Source organism: Nicotiana tomentosiformis, chromosome 7, assembly GCF_000390325.3.
Source record: "Nicotiana tomentosiformis chromosome 7, ASM39032v3, whole genome shotgun sequence".
NCBI classification, from domain to species: domain Eukaryota; kingdom Viridiplantae; phylum Streptophyta; class Magnoliopsida; order Solanales; family Solanaceae; genus Nicotiana; species Nicotiana tomentosiformis.
In genome coordinates this window covers 4,349,589-4,374,075 of record NC_090818.1, presented here as the reverse complement: position 1 = coordinate 4,374,075, position 24,487 = coordinate 4,349,589, and positions in this window count along the sequence as shown.

Genomic DNA, 24,487 nt, shown 5'->3' with positions numbered 1-24,487 from the left:
CAAAAAAACAATTTAGATCAATAAATCTGTCATAGAAGAACCAAATAAATCCAATTGATATCCAAGTGTTGCACTGCATACTTGAGCTAGATCCAAAATCAAATTTAAACTAGATTCCTCTACAAAGTCATATTAGAAACTCAAAATTTTAATAGAGTTCATTTTATTAGTACGTGAAAGTTTCATTTCATAACGGCAAGAGAATTTCTTTAATGAAAATTTGATCCCTACATAGTTCATAACTTACACTCCTGGAAATGTAGAATATAGAAAATGTCTATAAGTCCAAAGTTGGACGTGGAGTTTGATTTTTAAAGCAAATTCGAAAGATGTAAATGATTTTCATCCAATTTTATTTGTTTAATAATATCTAAAATATATAGCAAATACAAACAGAAAATGGTATGAATCGTAATTTTCGTAAAAAGTATCATTATACTAAAAGTTTACGAGAATTTTCTAATTCTCTTATTTAATTGTTTCTAAAGTTCCTCAAATATATTTTTTGCGCAAATATTTTCTTCTAAATAAATTGCAAACAACTCTTTCCAGAAGTTGCCTTTAACGGCAATAACATTTCTATTTAAATAAAATACAAATACAATTTGTGGAAAGAGAAAGGTTGTGACTTCGCTGTTGAAAAGGAAATGTTTTTAATTAGAGAAAGGGACTTAGCCGTGTGCTGCTGACTCTAAGCGCGTGGACTATTCGAGCCCTTCGTCAAAATTGAAGATCTCACACGCTGACAAAAAACTATTAGTAGTAAAAAATAATATCATGTTTCAATAGGCTATATTTTTATTTATTTATTTTGAAAAGGATCAAAGTTTTAATATATTATTCAAATTTGAGCAATTTTGCATTTTGTAGGATTTTTGGTTTAATATATATTACCCTTACCGGTAGGCAGTGACGAGCCCAAGATTTTGTGCAAGTAGGTTCAATCTTAGAAGTACATAATTTTAATCTTAAAATAATAATTGTCAAGTGGGTTCAAATAAAATATTTATACAAAATTTACGCAGCTTTAATCTTAATTTATACATATACACAGTATTATTTTTTAATTAAGCAGGTTCAGTTGAACCCGCTTGGCACCAGTTGAAACTTTCCCATTTTCTCATTAGGCTATATTCATATTCCCGAAATATTCCTTGGACATATTCTAAATTAAAATATAATTGTTTGGCTATGACTTCACTTGCAGTAACTTAACACTAAATATTTATTTACCCGAAAAATCGGATAGAGTTAAATTTGTATATGGTTCTAAGGATACGTGATATAACTTGGTACAAATTGCAGAGTGAAATAGAAATATATATATTCTTTAACAGATGGAATGAAATATAAGGCACAAAAAAAAAGAAAATGATGATGAACAAGGCAAAGTAAATGAGCCCAAAAGTGTTAATCTCGCTGAAGTTGTCTTTTTTTATAATGCCCCTTATGCTTACAAGAATTTCTCTTTTATAGTATAGGGATCCTACTTTATGTATATAAAAAATATATAGTAGAAAACCCATGATGAATTGTCTTTTTCTCGATTCCTGCCAAGATTCTCTCCCCTAGTGCGGTTGCAACAGCTCTTGTCTGTGAGCTCGATACCGGCTCGAGCTCGGTATTGGATCGAGCCCTCGGCCTTGGTTCGAGCTCGACTCTGACTTGGAGTCTCGATATTTGGGGTGAGTGTTGGTCGGTCTATGCATTTTCGATAATCTTCGCTTTGCCTCATAGTTCGATTTGGATATGAGCTCGATAATGATACCGAGCTTGTCGTTGATTGGTGTTAAAGCTCGAAGCTCGATGCCCTTACTTCGGATCTCGACCCGTCGTCACGCATATACCCTTTGATCGAAGTATTATCACCTCGGCCAGTCTGTACGACTGACTTAATCGGTTTTGACTGTACACTGATAGTCCTCTCGTTTCTCGAAAAAAGATGTGGCGAGAAACGATATGATTTTCCAACAGCTCGATCAGATATATGCTGACGTCTGCATCGATCCTGACCATGACGTACGTAATAGTTGTCCCATCGGTTCAGTTTTACCATGGCATTCAAGGTGTATCAGACGGTGATCGACCACCGCTGATATTGAATCGTCATTGCTTCAATCTATAAATAACCCTTCCTTTTACCATTCATCACTTTTGCGTCTTCAATCTTCCAAATTTTCTAAGTTCCCTTCTGTGTTTTTTGAGTTTTTTGTCTGCAAATCTGTGAGTTTTACTGCAAATTCTTTCTTAAAACACCAAATACTCCCGTTCTTTGTTCACGGAATTTTAAATGGCAAAAACGTCTAAAACTGTTCCGCAAAAAGAGACCGCTTCTTCATCTCGACCTGCTGGTGGCGAGGATGTGGAAGAGCCCCGCCCTGAGGAATTCATTCTGGTAGGGTACTCGACTGTAGGTGATTTTAAAATTAAAAAGCCTTCTCCGATACCAGGTCGGTGTGAGCCGATGTCGAGGTACCAATGTTCAATTAACGAGAAAGTTCTTGATAAAGTCATACAAGAATACAACTCGGATAATAAAATCGTAGTAATTCCATCGCATGATGAATCAATTACTACCCACGTCGAAGGGTTCTTAAGTGTTTACACTTATCTTTTCAGGTTGGGCCCTCTAGACCCTGTCATCATTGCCTTCTGTAAGAGGTACGATGTGACCCTCGGCCAGATCCACCCTTCCTTTTGGAGGATAGTGATTCTTTTTCGATTTTTCTCGAGCAAAGTCGAGGGGCGTATCTTCACCCTCGATCATCTTATGCGCCTCTACAGTCCCCAACTTTATCGAGGAGGGTTGATCAAGCTTGCTCGCCGAGCAACCAAAGCGCCATTCTCGAGCATAGACGAGACTCGAGATCGGGGTTGGATGGGCCGTTTTGTTCGAATCAAAACCTCGGACCTGATCCTTGCCGATGACTTACCATTTCCCGATAAATGGAATATGAGCCGTGAGTGAACGTTTCTTTTTCATTTTGTGATTGCCTTTCATTTTGTTGATCCATTTTTCTTTTCTTATCACAGCCGTAGCTCGGATGCCGGAACCGATCTCGGATCTTAAACAATGGGTCGAAGGTCTAGTGTTGCAGAGACCGTACTCTGAGCGTGCTTGGGTCGAATTATCAAAGGGTCGATGGGAGGCCCGCAGTCATGGTAAATTTTTCTATCGATTTGTCTCTTTATCGGTTTGTATGGTAAATCTCCATTTTCCCTTTTGTAGGACTCGGGAAAGATGTAGTCATGAGGCCTCCATCTGGTGGTGAAGAAGTTCTTGCCCTAAAGCAGGTAAAAGAAAGGGAGAGAAAAGACGTACCGGGCTCCCCGAGCTCGGAAAAGAAGAAATCAGCTAAGAGATCTCGAAAGTCGAAGGGGGCTCTGGTGTTATGTCTTCGGAAGTGGCCCGCCATTTAAGGGACAAGCCCTAGGAAGGAGAGGAGAATTTAGCCTGTGTACGGGCTAATGTTGTGATTCAACAGTCTTCCAATTTGGTGGAAGCAAATCAGGGAACCCTAGCCATAATCCTAGAACAAGAAGAAGCCGAGATTATCCCTTCTCAAGCTAAGATGATTGAAAGGGATACCGATGGTGGGTCTTCTCGTCCAGTAGAAGATATTTCAAGGGATGAGTTCGGGGATAGTTGACATTAGTGGATCCCCTCAGATTCCGGATACCATGATTCGAGAGGCCAGTATGTTGGAGGATCGGTCCTATGAGGGTATTCAGGAGTTGGCCGATATCCACGATTTTCTGGGGGGGGGGGGGGGGGCTTAAGTCAGGTTCCTCGGAGTAGGTTACCGGTTTTGGTGGAATGCCGGTACCTAAAAAAGCATCGTGGTCGGGTTCTACCAATCCTTCATCGATTCACAAACTGGGGGACCGATTCCCAGTCCCGAGTATCGATCCTGACCGAAGGCGGAAGATAGTGCTCTACATACCTGAGGATACCCGAATGTTTTCTCCCCCATGGGGATTGCTAGTTTTCTTCGGTCCTTGGTGACCGAATAAGATCAATCAATGATGAATGCGGTGGGGGCCGCCTATCTCTTCAACGAGGCCCAACATGCTTTGAATCGGGTAACTCTGATGGCGTTTTTGCCACTTCTTTTATACTTAAAATTGTAGGTAATTCTAATGTTTCTCCTTCTGTTTGTAGGCTTCGGTGTGGTCGTACGTGGCCATGGCCTGATGTTGGACGTGGCAAGACATGGCCATGGCAAGACGCAGGTGTTACACCATATATTTTTGTACGTAAAAATGCGTCGTAAGCAAACTAATGTAGGACCAAAAATGAGATAATATTTAAAAGTATATAAAGTAAGTTAATCATGTTACCTATGAGGTTACAAATATTGAAGATCATGAACAACAAGTACAAAGAGGGTTGGACAGTTCAGAAGCTAAAGCAATTGAATAAAACAATGTTTCGTCGAAAGTCGACAAGTTGGGAATGTTATAACATGTACCTTTGGGGTGAGACTAGGGTGATTAACATGATAAAGAGATTATGTTATGATTTATATTAGTCGTATGACATCCGTGTGTTATGTTTTTAAGTCAAGCGAGTTGTGGAACAAAAGTCGATGAAAGTCATCACAAGTTACATTCATAAGTTTTACTGAAACTTTGGGTCAAATGTAACTGCAATTTTCTCCCAATATACTTAGAGTTATGGGGTGTTCCACCCATCAAATTAAAGATCTATGAGTCTATTTTCCAACGCATTAAACCATTTGTCAATACGACATCGGAGTAGAGAGATATGGGCATTTTTGCGATACTGCGCAAGCTGCTAGGTGACAAGTAGGTGTGTCACCTACTTGCTTAAATGAAAGCCCAAAAATGGACCATTTCGGGTCGTCCAAAGAGGCCTTTTAAAGGCCCATTTTCTTCATATATTAGACTTAAAATAGAGCATAATAACCAGACATAAGCTCTGCAAAGAATCCTCCCAAAAATTTCCCACAAACCCTAATTGATTTTCTCTCCCTTTCAAGTTCTAATTGGAGGTAAAACCTAGAGTTTGAAGAACCAAGATAAGAGCTGAGTTATCCAACAAATAAGGTGAGTTTACTGCTCTCTTTCATCCAATTTTTCTTCTGTAAATTCATGGTAAGTCGTTCTATACTTGTAAGAACTCACGGGACGGTGATCGGAAGCCGTGAGTTCGAGTTATTCACTTGTAGCGGACTGTTTTGTGGACTGTTTTGTGTTGCTGTTGGGCTGCGTGTTTTACTACTATTTTGTGGAGTTTTGGAGGAGTAAGGGGGTTTATAAACACCATATAAATGTAGGGTGGTTGGCTGGTCGTTCGTCATAACATTTTCGGGTCGTTTGACACTACTACGGTGGTCGTTTTGTATACGAAGAGATTGGGGTATGTTGGGCTGTTTGGTAGTATTTGATGGTGTATATAGGGCTGGAAAATGATGTATATATGTTGTTATTATTCTGTTCTTGTATTGTTGGTGTTATCTTGAATTTGGAGGAAGTAAGGATTATAGGGGAGATGCTGCCCGTTTTAATACAAAATAAGTTTGTCGTTCGTTGTGCGATAGTTGTACCTTTCGTAACTTAACGATAGTATTATTATCATTCTTGTAGATTAAGGTGCAAAGAGGTGAGTTCAACTTGGTGATTGGAAAGATTGTGATAAGGTATGTTAAGGCTAAGCCTTCCTTCATTTTGGCATGATCTCGTAGCTACATGTGTTAGTAATGAGACAAAAAGAGAAGTTCATATTCATGAATTTATTCACACTATTCTAGTCTCATAAGTTACAATATTATTCCTTATCGAGACTCTATATTCAACTTTAGTATTGTCTTCTTCCAGTCAAGAGAGCAACAAGCCTATATATACAGTATTACAGTATTTTCATTACCATCGAGCTATAATCGATGGGCAGGCCCCTATTGGGCAACCTCTGATCAGATGAAAAGTTATATACCGAGCCTACTGTGGCCGAGCGCCTATGAGCGAGCCCAGCATGGTCGAGATACATAGCCTAGTATGGCCGAGCGCCTATGAGCGAGCCTACTATGGCAGAGCAGTTATATATACCGAGCCTTATAAGGCCGTACAATTATTTTACTTACTATATTGAAGGAGTTGAGTCAGTATCAGCAGGTAAGTATATCTCCAGATCATCTTTGACTCCCAGTTACTTCCAGTTATTATATTATCAGTTCAGTTTTAATTTTCAGTTATGTTATTGCCTTACATACTCGGTACATTATTTCGTACTGACGTCCCTTTTCCGGGGACGCTGCATTTCATGCATGCAGGTTCAGATAGACAGACGAGTAGATCTCCTCAGTAGGTGTTTCCCGAGTTCAGCCTGATCGGTAAGCTCCACGCCTTTCGGAGTTGCCAGGTCTAGAGTGTTGTGTACATCTTATGTATATCTGTATATATGTTATGGGTAGGTCGGGGCCCTGTTCCGATCATAGTACATCTATCAGTAGAGGCTTGTAGACATATCCTGTTGGTTAGTGCAGTATGTTGGGTTTGTAGGCCTGGTATGTATAATTTGGTGGTTTGTCAGCTGTAGTAGCTATGACGGCCTTTTCAGCCTAGCTTTATATTGATGTTTAGTTAGCGCTAGTTTCCATTCAGTTTTATATTTTGCTTCGCAAATTGTCTTGCAAGGTGGCCCCATGGCCAAAGTATGACATTATGTGTTCAGAGTCCCTTAGTCGTAATTTGGTACGCTAGGTTAGGTGAGGCACCGGGTGCTTGTCTCGCTCCTAGGTTCGGGGCGTGACAGACTCGTACAAGCTTCTTAGTGAAAACTTCGAGCAGATTTGACAGCAACTCGGGAGGAGCATGAAGAGATGGTTGAGCAGGTATTCCGAATGTTCCATGATAGTGAATATGAAAAAGAGATAACCACTAACGATCCGATTCTGCAGGTTTGGCAGAGGATCGAGCAGATTGGACGGCTTAACTCACAAGTAGATGCGCTACTGGCCGAGGCAGAAGAATTGAAAAAGTGTATGGATATCCTTGCCTCGAAAAAGGAAGTAGTTCAAGCTCAGTTGGAGCTGTCTGATGCCCAACTTCCATATGCGAAAGAAAATGCTTCGGGGCTGATCGAAAAGATGAAAGAGCTTTAGCATTGGTTGGATTTGGCCACTTCAAATGAAGCACATTTGGCTAAAGAACTTGAAGTGGCCAGATCTGAGGTGATCAGGGCCAATAAAAGAGCCGATGCAAAAGTATCTCAGTTCAGGGTCGATGTTGAGGTTAACCAAGCCAAAGCTAAGAGCATGGTCGAACATACAAAATGGCAAGCTCATAGAGAAGCTCTCGAAGAGGTCAGAGCTCAAGGCTTCGATATTGGGGCCGAGATTGAAGTCGCCAGGGCGGAGGAGAACACAGCTTGAAGGTTGGCCTTTCCTGAGGAGGACTCTGATGACTCGGGGGAGTCTGAAAATGAGGAAGATGCCGAGAACATGACCTCTGATGAATATTGAATCATTTAGGGTCTTAGGTCGTTTGATGCGTTCTTTTGATACCACTTTCGATTTTTGTGTAAAGAAATTCCTTTTGGCTGAGTTGCCGCCTTTGTACAAAAATTTGTAAATATAAATCTTTCTTACTTTTGAAGCAAAATATCCTTTTAAGATAAATAGATAGTTCCTTGTGGGTAGTCCCCTTTGCTTTATCGGGCTCGAACAGCCTTCAGCCTTTAAATAGTCAAGTGTTCATTTGGACTCGAAGTGATGAGTAATGTTACTCGAAGTAATGTAGCCCATAGGCGTAATGGTTGAGTGAGTGCTCGCTCGCACTTAAAATAAAAGTAGTGTCACGCCCCAAAAACATGGAGCGTGACCGGCGCTCAACCGAGTGAACCCGACCGAGCAAGCCTGTTAGATTTCTTCTACCCAAACTCATTCATGAATAAATAGAATATATATTTTCCTTAATTAAATAATAAAGTGGTTGTGTCTGCAATTACCAATTTCTTACCATAAGTTTTACCATTTTTAAAGTCTCAAATGGATAAGTAATACAACCACAACATAACATAGTTTTGTCTTTCCCAGCACCAATACACAACCCATACTATGTCTATGGAGCCTCTATAGATAAAGAAGAGTACAATGATAATGCCTGCAACAAGGCCCCGGTTATACCTCAACTATAATAGATAAAGAACAAAAGATACATGAACCCGAGATGAAGTGGAGCTCACCAAGTCAGCTGGGAAGAAGGTGTACTACTATCACTGATCAATGTCTCCTGTTGTGGAACCACCTGCATCCATTTAAAGATGCAGCGGCTCCGGCAAAAGGGACGTTAGTACCGTCGAATACTACTAGTATGAAAACTAAACACCAATTTAAGAATTTAGAAATACAAGATAATTATGATGAACCAGTGCGGCAATATAATAATATAGATAACCGTCTCAACCATAGCAAGCTTATTAAAAGTTATCAACAACATTTATATGATTTAAGATGAGATCTTCTATAACCATCTTCATACAAAGCGGCCCCTCCGCCTCACCCGATGCATGCAGGTGGAGGTGTACGTACAATACCACAATTCAAATCAAGCGGCCTTGCCGCCTCACCTCAATGTACGCAGGTGGATGTATAACCACAGTACCAAGAACCTTCACAAAGCGGCTATGCCGCCTCACCCCAATGTATGCGGGTAGAAATGCATCAACGATACCAATACCAACACAAAGCGTCTATGCCGCCTCACCCCAATGTATGCGGGTGGTGGTACCACAACAATACCAAAACCATACACAAAAGCGGTTGTACCGCCTCACCCAAATGTAAGTGTTACACTCTGTGCGTCCCAAGGTGACGTAATGAATATGAGACTTGTTAATCATGATTTAAATGATTTTAAAGTCATAATATGGCTATATATGATATTTTTATATAAAATATAAAGTTTGAGAAAAATTGGATTAAAGTTGCGAAACACCGACTAAGGATTTACCATATAACTGAGCTTTTTGAGAAATAACTTTCGTGTGCTATATGAGGTATTTTTGGGATATATTATATACAAATTGAAAGTTTTAGAATGTAGTTTCCAACGCACTTAACCGTTCATTCATACGATATCCGGATAAAAAGATGTAAGCGTCGGAAGATGGACGAATCAAAGGGTGCCAAGCTAGCACCTTTTGACTTTTCAAAAGTTGATATATATTTTGTTAAATCGTCTCTCTCTCTCTCTCTCTCTCTCTCTCTCTCTCTCTCTCTCTTCATTTTTACATAGCATCTGACAAGAGGACAGCATAAAAATAGTGCTTGAGCTCTCTAATAGTGCTTCAAACAAGACTATCATCTCGGACATGAAATCAAGAAGCGATAACATTAAAACGATCCCTACGACGTAAGTATCGCTATTTTACTTCTTTTTTCTTTGTAGTTTGAGTTTTGTAATGCATTTAATAGTTAATAAAAATTCCTAATTTATGTATTTAAGTGTTTAAATATCAAGGAATGTTGATAAATTCGTTTCCTAATAGTTAGAACTCACGGGACGGTGATCGGAAACCGTGAGTTCGAGTTATTTGACTTGTAGTGGACTGTTTTATGGGTTGTTTCGTGTTGCCTTTGGGCTGTATAATGACTAAATGGTGGGCTAGTCATTCGTCGTTATATTTTTTAAGTTGTTTGACACTACTTTGGTTGCCGTTTTATGTATGAAGTGATTAGGGTGTGTGGGTTGTTTTGTGGTATATTGTGATGGAGATAAGGTTGGAAAATGATGCTTACATTTTTGTATTGTTGTGTTCTTGTTGTTGTTGGTATATGGTATTGGAGGAGGGCCTAGTTATAGGGGAGATGCTGCCCAAATTTACGTAAACGAGCTACTAGTTTAAGTTGAGGACTTAGCCTTTACTCAGCACTGATTTTGAATCTCCTTATGATGTGGTAGATTGGATTGAGTTGTTTGAAGAATTTCTTGGAAGGTATTAAGGACTCAACGGAGTTAAGGTATGTTAAGGCTATCCATTCTTTCTTTTTGACATGATCCAAATGATAGACACGAAACGAGCAAAATACACAACTTTCATAAATGACTCTATTCATAGAAATACTAGGGGTGTCTATATTCTTGATTCCCTATGTGAATTATTACTATATACTCTATTCATGGGTCTCAAAAAAATACGTATTTAATAAAGTTTTTCCGAAAGGCATATTGATTTTTTGATATTCGAGAAATCTTATTAACGTATTTCTTATGCATTTCATACATTTATACATATACATTGACCCATGACCAGAAGGCGTTATATACGTATATATTATATGTATATGGGATATGGGAAAAGGTTAAGGCGTTATATACGCACCATCACCTGATTAGCTGGTATACGTTGATGATTTTGCCCACAGTGGCTGAGATGATATGATGGGATGCCCTTAGAGGCTTGATGATATTATGTACGCATATACCTATGCATGGCATGGCATTTATACGCACATTCATGACATTATAAAAAAAAAATTATGATTCAGAGATCTATTCAGAATTACAGATTGAGTTCTTTACTCTATGTTTCTCTCATGACTTTTATTTACTAATGTTCATTCCTTATATACTCGGTACTTTATTTGTACTGACGTCCCTTTTGCCTGGGGATGCTATGTTTCATGCCCGCAGGTCCCGACCGACAGGTTGAGAGTTCTCCTAGTAGGCTATCAGCTCAGCAGAAGGTGTTTGTGCACTCCACTTGCTCCGGAGTTGCCTATTTGGTCAGTATGATTTGAATATGTATTGTTTGGTATGGCGGGTCTCTTTCCCGACCTTTATGATATTTATGTACTCTTAGAGGCTTGTAGACAGATGTCATGTATACGGATACTGGTATGGCCTTATAGGACAGTACGTCACATATATAAGTCAGTATATCAAGTTGGGTCACCCTATATTGAGTATTTTCTCATGTTTTATTCTACTTATCTCACGACATCCTCTCCGGCTCAATTACCTATGATAGTATGATACGAAAGATACGTTAAGTTGGTATTCGGTTGAGTAAGGTATCGGGTGTCCGTCGCGGCCCATCGGTTTGGGCCGTGACAAAAGTGGTATCAGAGCAGTTCTGTCCTGGGGAGTCTACAAGCTGTGTCTAGTAGAGTCTTGTTTATGGGTGTGTTGTGCACCACACTTATAAGCAAGAGGCTACAGGGGCATTTAGGATTGTCACTCTTTCTTCTTACTCTATATCTTGTGGTAGAGCTCAGTTGTAAGAAATTCAAACTCTTAAGTTCTATTTTATTCGTTATACAATGACATCTACATCCAGAAAGACAATTGGTAAGAGATTGAAGGTGGTTGTGGATGAGTTGAGTTAGAGGAACTCGATTTTGCGTCATGCTTATGACGAGTAAATGTAAGGCCTTCAGTAGATTATGTGTGTAATACGCCGTGTGAGCTTCTTGAGAAGGATCCCTAAGGCATGAATATCTATCTACCCCTATCGTAAAAAGTTATGAGAGAATCAGAAGGTAGATAAAAGTTTCAACAAGTAAAAGAAGTTAGGTGAAGAAGGATACGAGGTACCCAGTTAGTGAAGATTATTTGTATTTACAATTCAGGAAGAGAAATATAAGCATTATGAGTTACTTTCAATAATAACAAAGATATATTTACTTGACAACACCCATTTCAGTTATGCCCTGTGGGAGCTAACATATATAATTTAAGAGAATGATGGGATATCAACATCTAGTTGGGGTCAGAGTAACCCAAAATTATGCATGAATTGTTGTCATTAGCTCACATTTTCGAGGGATATTGCAAACGTGATAATGGTTCTCCTTGTGAGGCACCCAGATGGTGCACTCTAGAATAGTACAATCAGATATAAATACTAGAATGTTCAGAAATTTCAGAAGATTGGCATTGGAATCCTAGAAGGGATAAATATTTACCTTTGTATGACTCTCGTCCCTAGTAAAGAGAGAGTGCTAGGCGACCCAAAGAGTCAGTGAGTTGAATCAAGGGGGGCTAAAAGTGAAAGAATATTTTGAAGAAGTTTTCATAATAAGGTGATAGATAGAAATATTAGCAGGAGAATAAAAAGAAAGTAAATGAAGCATTATGAGTAAGATATTATAAATGGATGATAACGATAAATCAAAATATGACAAGACTACAGATTCTATAGTCAAGTAAAGGAAAAGACAAGAAGTTACATGCCTTGAGATAATAAAAGAGTATAAGCTATAAAGTCATGTCCCCATTTCGAGAAATGAGTTGGTGACTCAAACGTGATTACCAGAAAGAAAGGTTAGACCCCTGGAGTAATAGAAATTAGTATGGGCTGGTGAATAAGATAAACTGAACATGAATTTGGGGCCGAAGAATTTGATAATAGTTGACATCGTGAGAATTTCAGAGGTCACATTCCGACGATAATTGAATGGACAACAGAAGAATAACCTTTAAAGGTCATTCAGGAAGACGCTTCCCTAAAACAAGCGATGTGAGCAGAGTTAAGCTTAATGGACTAAGTATGACAGTTACACTAGGTGTCACCTTTATGTGTAAGGAATTAAATTATCCCTGGTATAGAAAGGTTACCGCAAGGCAAGTAAGAGTCCGTGAAGATGTGAAAAGATGCCAAATATGAAGAAGTGAAACATTTATGGGTAAATCTTCATAGCAATAAATGTTAGTACTCCCCTAAAGGGGGGAAGATAGTTTGATATGGTATTAAGTCGAAGTTATGTGGTTAAGGTAAATATGGAATAGTAAAGGAAGAATGTGGTAGAAAGGCGAAAGGAATGAGATTGCATTTATTCAGATCTTACGGATATGATACGACTCCAGAACATTATGTAAGCATGACGAAGGGGAGAGGAAGAAAGGGTTCCATCACTAGATGTTATTGATAAATAAGTGCAAATGAACACGGGATACATAAGGAGCCAATATGTGGGGTAAGTTAAGACAAAGGATATAACCCACGAGAGATTACGTAGAATATAGATATGATAATGGACTAACGTGTAGTTAGTAGTTGATTCAGGAAAAGCCTGACCATGCCTAAACAAGAGGGTACCGACAAATCTGCAGGTTGTGCAAGATAAACATAGCGAAACCCAACATAGGGAATGCAGTCTCGCAAATATGATGACATCGTAATCCTTGAGAAATATTTAGATAGGATTTGGGATTGTTAAAGGTACCGTATAAGTGTTACGAAAAAAACAATGGTGCCACTGAAAAGACAGTCAAAAATTTCAGTTTAGAATCAACCTTATGAGCACAAGGGCGCAGAGATAAGTAATTAAGGATAATTATAGGCGAGTAAGAACGTCAAAAATTCTTTCGGGTATATGATGTAATAAGCTCGCAGTTTTACAGAAGTCAAAGGGTCTCCCCTAGGTCTACAAAGAAAGACTAGTTGAGGAAATAAGGAAGAAGGCTTCTAGTTAAGCATAGTGACATAAGGAAGAAATGGTCTTGTAGCAACAGTCTCACAACAACATTGTATGCATTCCATAAGAAAGTGGCACCTATCGTGGCTAATGAACGGGAAAAAAAATTCAAAAGATGATATTTGAGATCATATGAGTTACATGAAATTCCAGTATTTATGGTCAATGAGATAAGCTATGTATTCATGCAACAAGTGGCAGAACGACCATGAAAAGTAATTGCTTATGTTTAAAGACAACTAAGAAAGCACGAGAAGAATTATTCGACCCGCGATTTAGATTTAGTCGCGGTGATTCATGCACTAAAGATGTGGAGACACTATTTATATGGCATTTATGTTGATATCTATACGGATCATAATAGTCTTCAATATATCTTCAATCAAAAGGAATTGATTTTATGCCAAAGGAGATGGTTGGAGCTACTGGAAGACTATGACGTTGATATTTTATACCATCAGGGGAAGGCGAATGTAGTAGCCGACACCCTCAGCCGTAGATCTAAGGGTAGTATGTCATATTTACAGCCAGAGAAGTGTGGGATAGCCCATGTGTTTCATCAGCTAGCTAGTCTTGGAGTTTAATTACTGGACTCAGGTGATACCGGAGTTACTATTCAGGACACGACAACATCCTCTTTAGTAACTGAAGTGAAGGAACGCCAGTATGAGGATCCTGTGCTAGCTCATTACAGAGATACATCCCCTCAAAAGAATAATACACCATTCAAGATTACAGGAGATGAAGTCCTCAAATATCGATGTCGATTATGTGTTCTAATGTGGCAGGGTTGCGCCAATAGGTTATGGGAGAAGCTCACTATTCTCGTTATTCTATTTATCTAGGAGCGACGAAGATATATCATGATATCAGAGAAATATACTGGTGGGATGAAATGAAGAAGGATATAGCAGAGTTTGTTGCTCAGTGCCCTAATTGTCAGCAGGTTACGGTTGAGCATCAGAAACCTTGTGGATTATTACAGGCTATAGAGATTCCGACTTGGAAATGGGAAATGATTAATATGGATTTCATCATAAGCTTACCTCGTACCCAACGTAAGTTCGATGTTATATGGGTTATTGTCGATAGACTTACAAAAGCATCCTATTTTCTGTTTGTCAGGAATACCTACTCATTAGAGGATTATGCAAGGCTTTACATTAGGGAGATAGTACGACTTCATGATGTCCCTATATCTATTATCTCAGAGAGAGGTGCTCAGTTTACAGGTAATTTCTGGAGGTCCTTCCAAAAAGGACTGGGGACTCAGGTAAGTCTTAGTACAACATTTCATCCCCAGACAGACGGTCAGGTTGAATGTACTATTTAGACATTGGAGGAATATACTACGGGCTTGTGTGATGGACTTCACGGGTAGCTGGGATGATCATCTTCCACCTATTGAGTTTGCATATAATAATAGTTATCATTCCACCATTCGGATGGCTCCATACGAAGCTCTTTACGGACCAAAGTGTAGGTCTCTTATAGGATGGTTCGAGATTGGGAAAACTAAGTTAGTAGAACCAGAGTTTCTACAACAGGCAGTTCAGATAATTAAGCTTATAAGGGAAAGGCTATTAGCAGCACAGAGTCATTAGAAGTCCTATGCAGATAATCGACGACGAGACTTAGAGTTTCAGGTAGATGACTGGGTATTCCTAAAGGTGTCACCGATGAAAGGCGTTATGAGATTCGGTAAGAAAGGAAAGCTTAGCCCTCGGTACATTGGACCTTATAAGATTATACGCAGAGTAGGCCAAGTAGCATATGAGTTAAACTTGCCTTCCAAATTGGAGTCTGTACATCCAGTATTTCATGTGTCTATGCTCCGTAGGTGTATTGGAGATCCCTCTAAAGTCATTCCAATTGACGATGTTCAGGGTTACAGAGCAACTATCATATGAGGAAGCTCCCATTGTTATACTAGATAGACAAGTTCGGAGATTAAGAACTAAGGATGTAACTTCGATTAAAGTACTTTGGATTAACAATAATGTGGAGGAGATGACTTGGGAAACTGAAGAAGAAATAAAGACTAGGTATCCTCACTTGTTTCCACTTCCGTAGGAGGATCATAGTGAGACATCACAGCCTTTAGGTACGTATATGATACTTGATTCTTATGTTAGTTATTGTTATTGGTCATGTGAGGCCATTGATGTTATTGATGATTGTGGCCCTGTGTGGCTTTGTATTATTGGGTTTGTTTTGTGACAAGTTGGTAGTAGTACCATTACAGAGGAGACTCTGCCAAAATTTCTATAGATTTCTGGGAGTTTAACATTCGAGGACGAATGTTTCTAAGGGGGGAAAAAGATTGTTGTTACACTTTATGCGTCCCAAGGTGACGTAATGAATACGAGATTTGTTAATAATGATTTAAATGATTTTAAAGTCATAATATGGCTATATATGATATTTTTTTATAAAATATAAAGTTTGAGAAAAATCGAATTAAAGTTGCGAAACACCGACTAAGAATTTACCATATAACAGAGCTTTTTGAGAAATAACTTTTGTGTGCTATATGAGGTCTTTTTGGGATATATTATATACCAATTGAAGGTCTTGGAATGTAGTTTCCAACGCACTTAACCGTTCATTCATACGACATCCGGATAAAATGATATAAGCGTCGGAAGATGGGCGAATCAGAGGGTGCCAAGCTAGCACCTTTTGACTTTTCAAAAGTTGATATATATTTTGTTAAATCATCTCTCTCTCTCTCTCTCTCTCTCTCTCTCTCTCTCTCTCTCTCTCTCTCTCTTCATTTTTACATAGCATCTGACCAGAGGACACCATAAAAATGGTGCTTGATCTCTCTAATAGTGCTTCAAACAAAACTATCATCTCAGACACGAAATCAAGAAGCGATAACATTAAAACGATCCCTACGATGTAAGTATCGCTATATTACATCTCTTTTTCTTTGTAGTTTGAGTTTTGGAATGCATTTAATAGTTAATAAAAATTCCTAATTTCTGTATTTAAGTGTTTAAATATCAAGGAATGTTGATAAATTCGTTTCCTAATAGTTAGAACTCACGGGACGGTGATCGAAAACTGTGAGTTCGAGTTATTTGACTTGTAGTAGACTGTTTTGTGGGCTGTTTCGTGTTGCCTTTGGGCTGTATAATTTTTTAATGTTTAATGGAGTTTTGAAGGATAAATGGTGTCGAGAAACACCACATAATGACGGAATGGTGGGTTGGTCGTTTGTCGTTATATTTTTTAAAGTTGTTTGACACTACTTTGGTTGTCGTTTTATGTATGAAGTGATTAGGGTGTGTGGGCTATTTTGTGGTATATTATGATGGAGATAAGGTTGGAAAATGATGCTTACATTTTTGTATTGTTGTGTTCTTGTTGTTGGTGGTATATGGTATTAGAGGAGGGCCTAGTTACAAGGGAGATGTTGCCCAAATTTACGTAAACGAGCTACTAGTTTAAGTTGAGGACTTAGCCTTTACTCAGCACTGATTTTGAATCTCCTTATGATGTGGTAGATTGGATTGAGTTATTTGAAGAATTTCTTGGAAGGTATTAAGGACTCAACGGAGTTAAGGTATGTTAAGGCTATCCATTCTTTCTTTTTGACATGATCCAAATGATACAAACAAAACGAGCAAAATACATAACTTTCATAAATGACTCTATTCATAGAAATACTAGGGGTGTCTATATTCTTGATTCCCTATGTGAATTATTACTATATACTCTATTCATGGGTCTCAAAAAAATACGTATTTAATAAAGTTTTTCCGAAAGGCATATTGATTTTTTGATATTCGAGAAATCTTATTAACGTATTTCTTATGAATTTCATGCATTTATACATGTACATTGACCCATGACCAGAAGGTGTTATATATGCGTATATTATATGTATATGGGATATGGGAAAAGGTTAAGGTGTTAAATACGCACCACCACCTGATCAGCTGGTATACGTTGATGATTTTGCCCACAATGGCTGAGATGATATGATGGGATATCCTCAGAGGCTTGATGATGTTATGTACGCATATACCTATGCATGGTATGGTATTTATACGCACATGCATGACATTATAAATTTTTTTATGATTCAGAGAGCTATTCAGAATTACAGGTTGAGTTCTTCACTCCATGTTTCTCTCATGACTTTTATTTACTGATGTTCATTCCTTACATACTCGGTACTTTATTTGTACTGACGTCTCTTTTGCCTGGGGATGCTGCGTTTCATGCCCGCAGGTCCCGCCAGATAGGTTGAGAGTTCTCCTAGTAGGCTATCAGCTCAGCAGAAGGTGTTTGTGCACTCCACTTGCTCCGGAGTTGCCTATTTGGTCAGTATGATTTGAATATGTATTGTTTGGTATGGCGGGGCTCTGTCCCGACCTTTATGATATTTATGTACTCTTAGAGGCTTGTAGACAGATGTCATGTATATGGATACTGGTATGGCCTTATAGGCCAGTACATCATATGTATAAGACAGTATATCAAGTTGGGTCACCCTATATTGAGTATTTCCTCATGTTTTATTCTACTTATCTCACGACAGCCTCTCCGGCTTAATTACCTATGATAGTATGATACGAAAGATACGTTAAGTTGGTATTCGGTTGAGTAAGGTACCGGGTGCCCGTCGCGGCCCATCGGTTTGGGTCGTGACAGTAAGCGGGTGGAGGTGCAGTCCCACAATATCATAATCCCTATACAACGCGGTCATGCCGCCTCACCCCAAATACCATACTCCCCACATAAAACGGTTATGCTGCCTCACCCCAATATATGCGGGTGAAGGTGTATCACAATCACAATCTCTACACAACTTGGCATAATAACTTTCACATAAATCACGACTAGAAATTATAACATGTGGATACATAATCCATAGTTTGGGACACATCCTCAATTTATAATGCAATATGATAAGAGTATTTGAAACACAAATCAAACATATATCTTCACCACAAAACTTATCGGAATACTCTATTTATAATCAACAACTCGGAACATACAAGGATATTGGGAATTCCAATTCTTAAAGAAGAGTTTAGCCAACATACCTCAATTGAGCTTCCTTAAACTCTAAAATATTCCGAAATTCTTAGCAACTCCAATCTATTTTAGAAATATAACAAATTTACCCACAATTAGGAAGATGATTATGGTTCTAGCTCATTTGAGCATTTTATCAAACACTAGGTGTGCATTAAGGTTTCAAGGCCCTTTTTATGGAGGATTCCATCATCCCACAACCCAATCTTTACCATTTTTAGCTCAACAATCTTCCTACATCCCTTGATAACACATGCATGTAAAATAACTAATCCTCTTGCCCAGAAATTATCTTGCTTATTATCCATTTCTACATAAAATTCGAAATTGAGGGCTAGGGTGTAGAACCTTACCCCTAGAATGAAGACCTAGTGAGTTTTCCTTCTTAATCTTCCAAAACTTGGCCAAGAATTGAAGGACAAATATTGGAGAACACCTTCTCACTCTAGGGCACCCTCTCTCACTCTAAAATGTCATATAATAGCTCAAAAATGACCCAAAGAGTGTATTTAACGAAATAGGGTCGGGTTTTAAAAACTCAAAAATGGAGCTCCGGAACAAGGTATGCGATCGCATAACCGATATGCGGACCGCATATCGGTCGCATAGTTGGTTACAAAATAGCCAAAAGAACTGTCTGTGTATGCGGTCACTATGCGGTCCGTATAACCGTTATGCGGTCACATAATACACCGCATAACAGTTATGCGGTCGCATAGTCGACTGCATAATTGCTTTCAATTGGCCCAATTAACTGCCTCACTCTGCGGCCATTATGCAGCCCGCAGAGTGATTCTGCGATCGCATAGTGGACCGCAGAAATGCACTTTTCCGCCGAATATTTTTCTTTACTTTTCAGTGCATTTTTCAACCCCAAAAGAAAGTCCGAGCTTAGTCCGACACCATAAAATATTATTTTCTTTGTAAAATTTAGAGCTTACCACTTAAGTACTTCGAAATTTTTTGGGGTGTTACAAGTAGCCCATAGGCTTAGTAGTCGAGTAAATGATTCGAACTCAAAGTAATATAGCCCGTAAGTATAATGGTCGAGTGAGTGCTTGCTCGAACTCGAAATAAAAATAGCATGTAGGCTTAGTAGTTGAGTGGATGATTTGAACTCGAAGTAATGTAGCCCGTAGGCGTAATGGTCGAGTGAGTGCTTGCTCGAACTCGAAATAAAAGTAGCACGTAGGCTTAGTAGTCGAGTGAATGATTTGAACTCGAAGTAATGTAGCCCGTAGGCGTAATGGTCGAGTGAGTGCTTGCTCGAACTCGAATTAAAAGTAGCCCGTAGGCTTAGTAGTCGAGTGAATGATTCAAACTCGAAGTAATGTAGCCCGTAGGCGTAATGATCGAGTGAGTGCTTGCTTGAACTCGAAATGAAAGTAGCCTGTATGCTTAGTAGTCGAGTGAATGATTCAAACTCGAAATAATGTAGCCCGTAGGCATAATGGTCGAGTGAGTGCTTGCTCGAACTCTAAATAAAAGTAGCCCGTAGGCTTAGTAGTCGAGTGAATGATCCGAACTCGAAGTAATGTAGCCCGTAGGTGTAATGGTCGAGTGAGTGCTTGCTCGAACTCGAAATGAAAGTAGCCTGTAGGCGTAATGGTCGGGTGAGTGCTTGCTCGAACTCAGAATAAAAGTAGCCCGTAGGCTTAGTAGTCGAGTGAATGATTCAAACTCGAAGTAATGTAGCCCGTAGGCGTAATGATCAAGTGAGTGCTTACTCGAACTCGAAATAAAAGTAGCCCGTAGGCTTAGTAGCCGAGTGAATGATTCGAACTCAAAATAATGTAGCCCGTAGGCGTAATGGTCGAGTGAGTGCTTACTCGAACTCGAAATAAAAGTAGCCCGTAAGTTTAGTAGTCGAGTGAATGATTAGAACTCGAAGTAATGTAGCCCGTAGGCATAATGGTCGAGTGAGTGCTTGCTCGAACTCGAAATAAAAGTAGCCCGTAGGCTTAGTAGTCGAGCGAATAATTCGAACCCGAAGTAATGTAGCCCGTAGGCATAATGGTCGAGTGAGTGCTTGCTCTAACTCGAAATAAAAGTAGCCCGTAGGCTTAGTAGTCGAGTGAATGATTCGAACTCGAAGTAATGTACCCTGTAGGTGTAATGGTCGAGTGAGTGCTTGCTCGGACTCGATCCTGTTTGCATAGTAAATCTTGGATATAAGATATCGGTAAAAAAAAGAGCTTTCTTTGCAAATCATTATATATGTGTTCATGTTTTGCTTCAGGGATCATGCCAATTACATGAGCATGGTTCATTTTGACCATTTGGCTCTTACAATGTTTCCTGTCGAGACATTGTTTGTCATGAAATAACGAAGTAACTTCTGTTGCATCGTAGTTGATAATTGTCGTTGATATGCTTGATGACGATGGCATGCCCCCAGGATTCGAGGTTGATTGTAAGGAGGCCTCGAATACTGTTGAGTTATTCCGAGTTAGCACGATCAATGGTTGCCTTATTAAAAAACCTTGCCGAAAAACCCATTTGGGACAAACCGGTCTAAGGGAAAAAAGAGTGTAACACGTGCTTTCGGACCTAAGGCTTCGTGTTGAATAATCCATCTTTGTTCCTGATCGAGTTCATTAATCCTCGTATTTGGTTAAATACCTGCATTGGTTAGTTTTGAAATATAATTGAATAGATGGGGGAGTCATACCTTAGCAGTAGTATCATTTTAGCCGTTTATCACACCGAGCTCGTAGGATCTCCATTATAGGACCGTTATTGATTTTTGATAGATCTCTGTTCTCGGTTGGCAACCCTTTTAATAACGGACCCAAAACCCAATTGATCGTCTTCGATTCTTATTTTGGATTGATACCGATTATGCGTATCGGTCCAAGTAATAGCTGGGTACTCGATCAGGTTGTGCTTTAGCCGCCATGAAGCCGTCGAGCTTCATTCGTTTAGTCCTTGAGTGAAAGCTTGAACAACCCAAGCGTTTATGACTGGAGGTAGATCCATTCGTTCTATTTGGAAACGAGATATGAATTCTCTTAGCGTCTCGTTATCCTTTTGTCTTACCTTGAATAGGTTAGACTTCCTGGTTTCGACCTTTATGGCCCCGACATGTGCTTTTACGAAAGAATCTTTAAGCAAAGCAAAAGAATCGATAGAGTTAGACGGTAAATTATGATACCATATCATTGCTCCCCTTGTCAGGGTTTCACCGAATTTTTTCAATAATACAGATTTTATCTCATCGTTCTCTAGATCGTTCCCTTTGATGGCACATGTGTAAGAGGTGACATGTTCGTTGGGATCAATCGTTCCATTATATTTAGGAATATCGGGCATGCGAAACTTCGTTGGGATAGGTTTAGGAGTCGCGCTTGAGGGGAAAGGCTTTTGCACGAATTTTTTGAATCCAACCCTTTTATCATTGGTGGAGCTACCAGGATCTGATCGACCCTGGAGTTATATGTTTCTAATTTTTTATCGTTGGCTTCGACTCGCTTTGTGAGTTCCTCGAGCAATTTAGCAATTTCGGGAGCAGTCCCCAATTCTTGCTCATTTGACTTCACTATGGCTGGCTCCATTCCGTGTGTGATTTCTCGAGATGGATTGGGCTCCAGCCTACTTTGTAGCTGGGTTTGGCTCTGCAACTGAGCTATTGCTACCTGTTGAGCTTGCAATATTTTGAAAATCATATGCAAGCTGACACCGTTTTACTCGGCGTTATGAGTATCTCGAACTGCAGATCGAGTGCCTCCATGAATGATTTTTTCGGGTTCAGAATGTATGTTCGCCTCAATGGCCACATGCAAATTGATATCTATCAGTGCTCTGATTCGGTCTCCAACGGCATCGACAAGTGGTCTTTCGGTGCTGGGTGTCAAGTTATTATTCTCATCTCGAAGACCGACTTCGTTGCCGATCGGCGTGGCCATTTGACTGATAGTTAGTCGTTGCTAATCCAAAATCCAAGATATTTTCAGAAACAAGAGCAAAACACAACGGTGTGTTTTTGCAGATTCGTATCAAATAACCACTGTTATCCTTAGTCCCACGGTGGGCGCCAAACTGTTTACCCAAAAAATCGGATAGGGTTAAATTTGTATATGGTTCTAAGGATACGTGATATGATTTGGTACAAATTGTAGAGTGAAATAGAAATATATATATTCTTTGACAGATGGAATGAAATATAAGGCAGAGAAAAAGAAAATATTGATGAACAAGGCAAAGTATATGAGCCCAAAAGTGTTAATCTCCCTTATGCTTACAAGAATTCCCCCTTTATAGTAGAGGGATCCTACTTTATCTATATAAAAAATATATAGTGGAGAACCCATGATGAATTGTCTTTTCCTCGATTCCTGCCAAGATTCTCTCCCCTAGTGCGGTTGCAACGACTCTTGTCTGTGAGCTCGATACCGGCTCGAGCTCGGTATTGGATCGAGCCCTCGGCCTTGGTTCGAGCTCTACTCTGACTCGGAGTCTCGATATTTGGGATGAGTGTTGGTCGGTCTATGCATCTTCGATAATCTCCGCTTTGCCTTGTAGTTCGATTTGGATATGAGCTCATTAATGATACCGAGCTTGTCGTTGATTGGTCTTAGAGCTCGAAGCTCGATGCCCTTACTTCGGACCTCGACCCGTCATCACGCAAATACCCTTTGATTGAAGTATTATCACCTCGACCAGTCCGTACGACTGATTTAATCGGTTTTGATCGTACACAATATTGTTGAACTTCAACCAAATATTATCTAGACGCTTACAAGCTTGTATTCTCAATTTCAATCAAATATTGTCCAATCGATGAAAATTTTCAAATGCATGTATAAAAGGCTGTATTAATGCATGTATGAGTTATTTTGGTTCTTTTCCCCTTTTATTGTTGAGGAATTAGTTTTTTTTTGAGGTGTTAGAAAAGTTACTGCAGGTTGTCCTTATGCCACATATATTGTCAATTACTAACATTAATGAGTCCGTTTTTGAAGCAACGACATTGAGTGTACCTTCCCAAGTGGTGCAAACGTAGGTGGGTTTCTAAAGTTATTTTGGTATTCGTATTGAGCTTCACTAAATTTGAAATAGTACCAAATTTTTTATATTAAAGGTAAAGCGCTTCTTAACAAGAACAACTTCATATTTAAGACTCAAAACCGTAATCTTTAGTTAAGAATGAAATTACCATGACCCTGACCCTTACTTGTGAGGATTCTAAAGTAAAGAGCTCGGGCTTTATTTGCGTTGTTGTTTCTCAATACTCGAGCCTGAACCTCTTTCTTTCTAACTATTTAGCTGGACATATTTGATTGAATCTTATAGTTTTATATACCAACACTTTTCATGTTTTAATTTACATTAATCTTTTCTCAGTGTGAAATGACCTAAAATATTTGTTATTATAATGTTCAAATTTAAATTTTGATTTGATGCTTTTTATCAAAGTAACTTTTCAATTATTAATTTAATATTTATGTTATAATTGGCTGGCATTTGAGGGCCAACAGAGAGGTAGATGCAGGCCGAAAAAGTATTTGGAGAGGTGATTAGGCAAGATATGATGTTGCTTCAACTTATCGAGGACATGACTATGGATATGAAGGTGTGGAGGCTGAGAATATAAAGGTAAAAAGTTAGGTAGCCGAGTGTTGTCCTTGTTTATAACAGTAACTTTGATACACCACTTAGTGTCTTTCATGCATTTTCGTATCCCTACACTTTTGTTACTACTTATTGTTGTCTTTTGTTTCGATTTTCTGGTTGCATTACCTAGTGCTAGTTTTGTATTTTCGCTTCGATTGTCAGATCAATTTGCTTGTCATTGCCCCTCCCTTTTTTCCTTCTTGAGCCGAATGTTTACCGGAAATATCTCTATCTTCTTAAAGGCAGGGATAAGGTATGCGCACACTCTACCCTCCCAAATTACACTTGTGAGACTACATTGGGTTTGTTGTTGTAATATTTATGTTATAATCGTTAATAATGTGATATTAAAAGTCAAATTCAGAACTTAAACCTTGTTT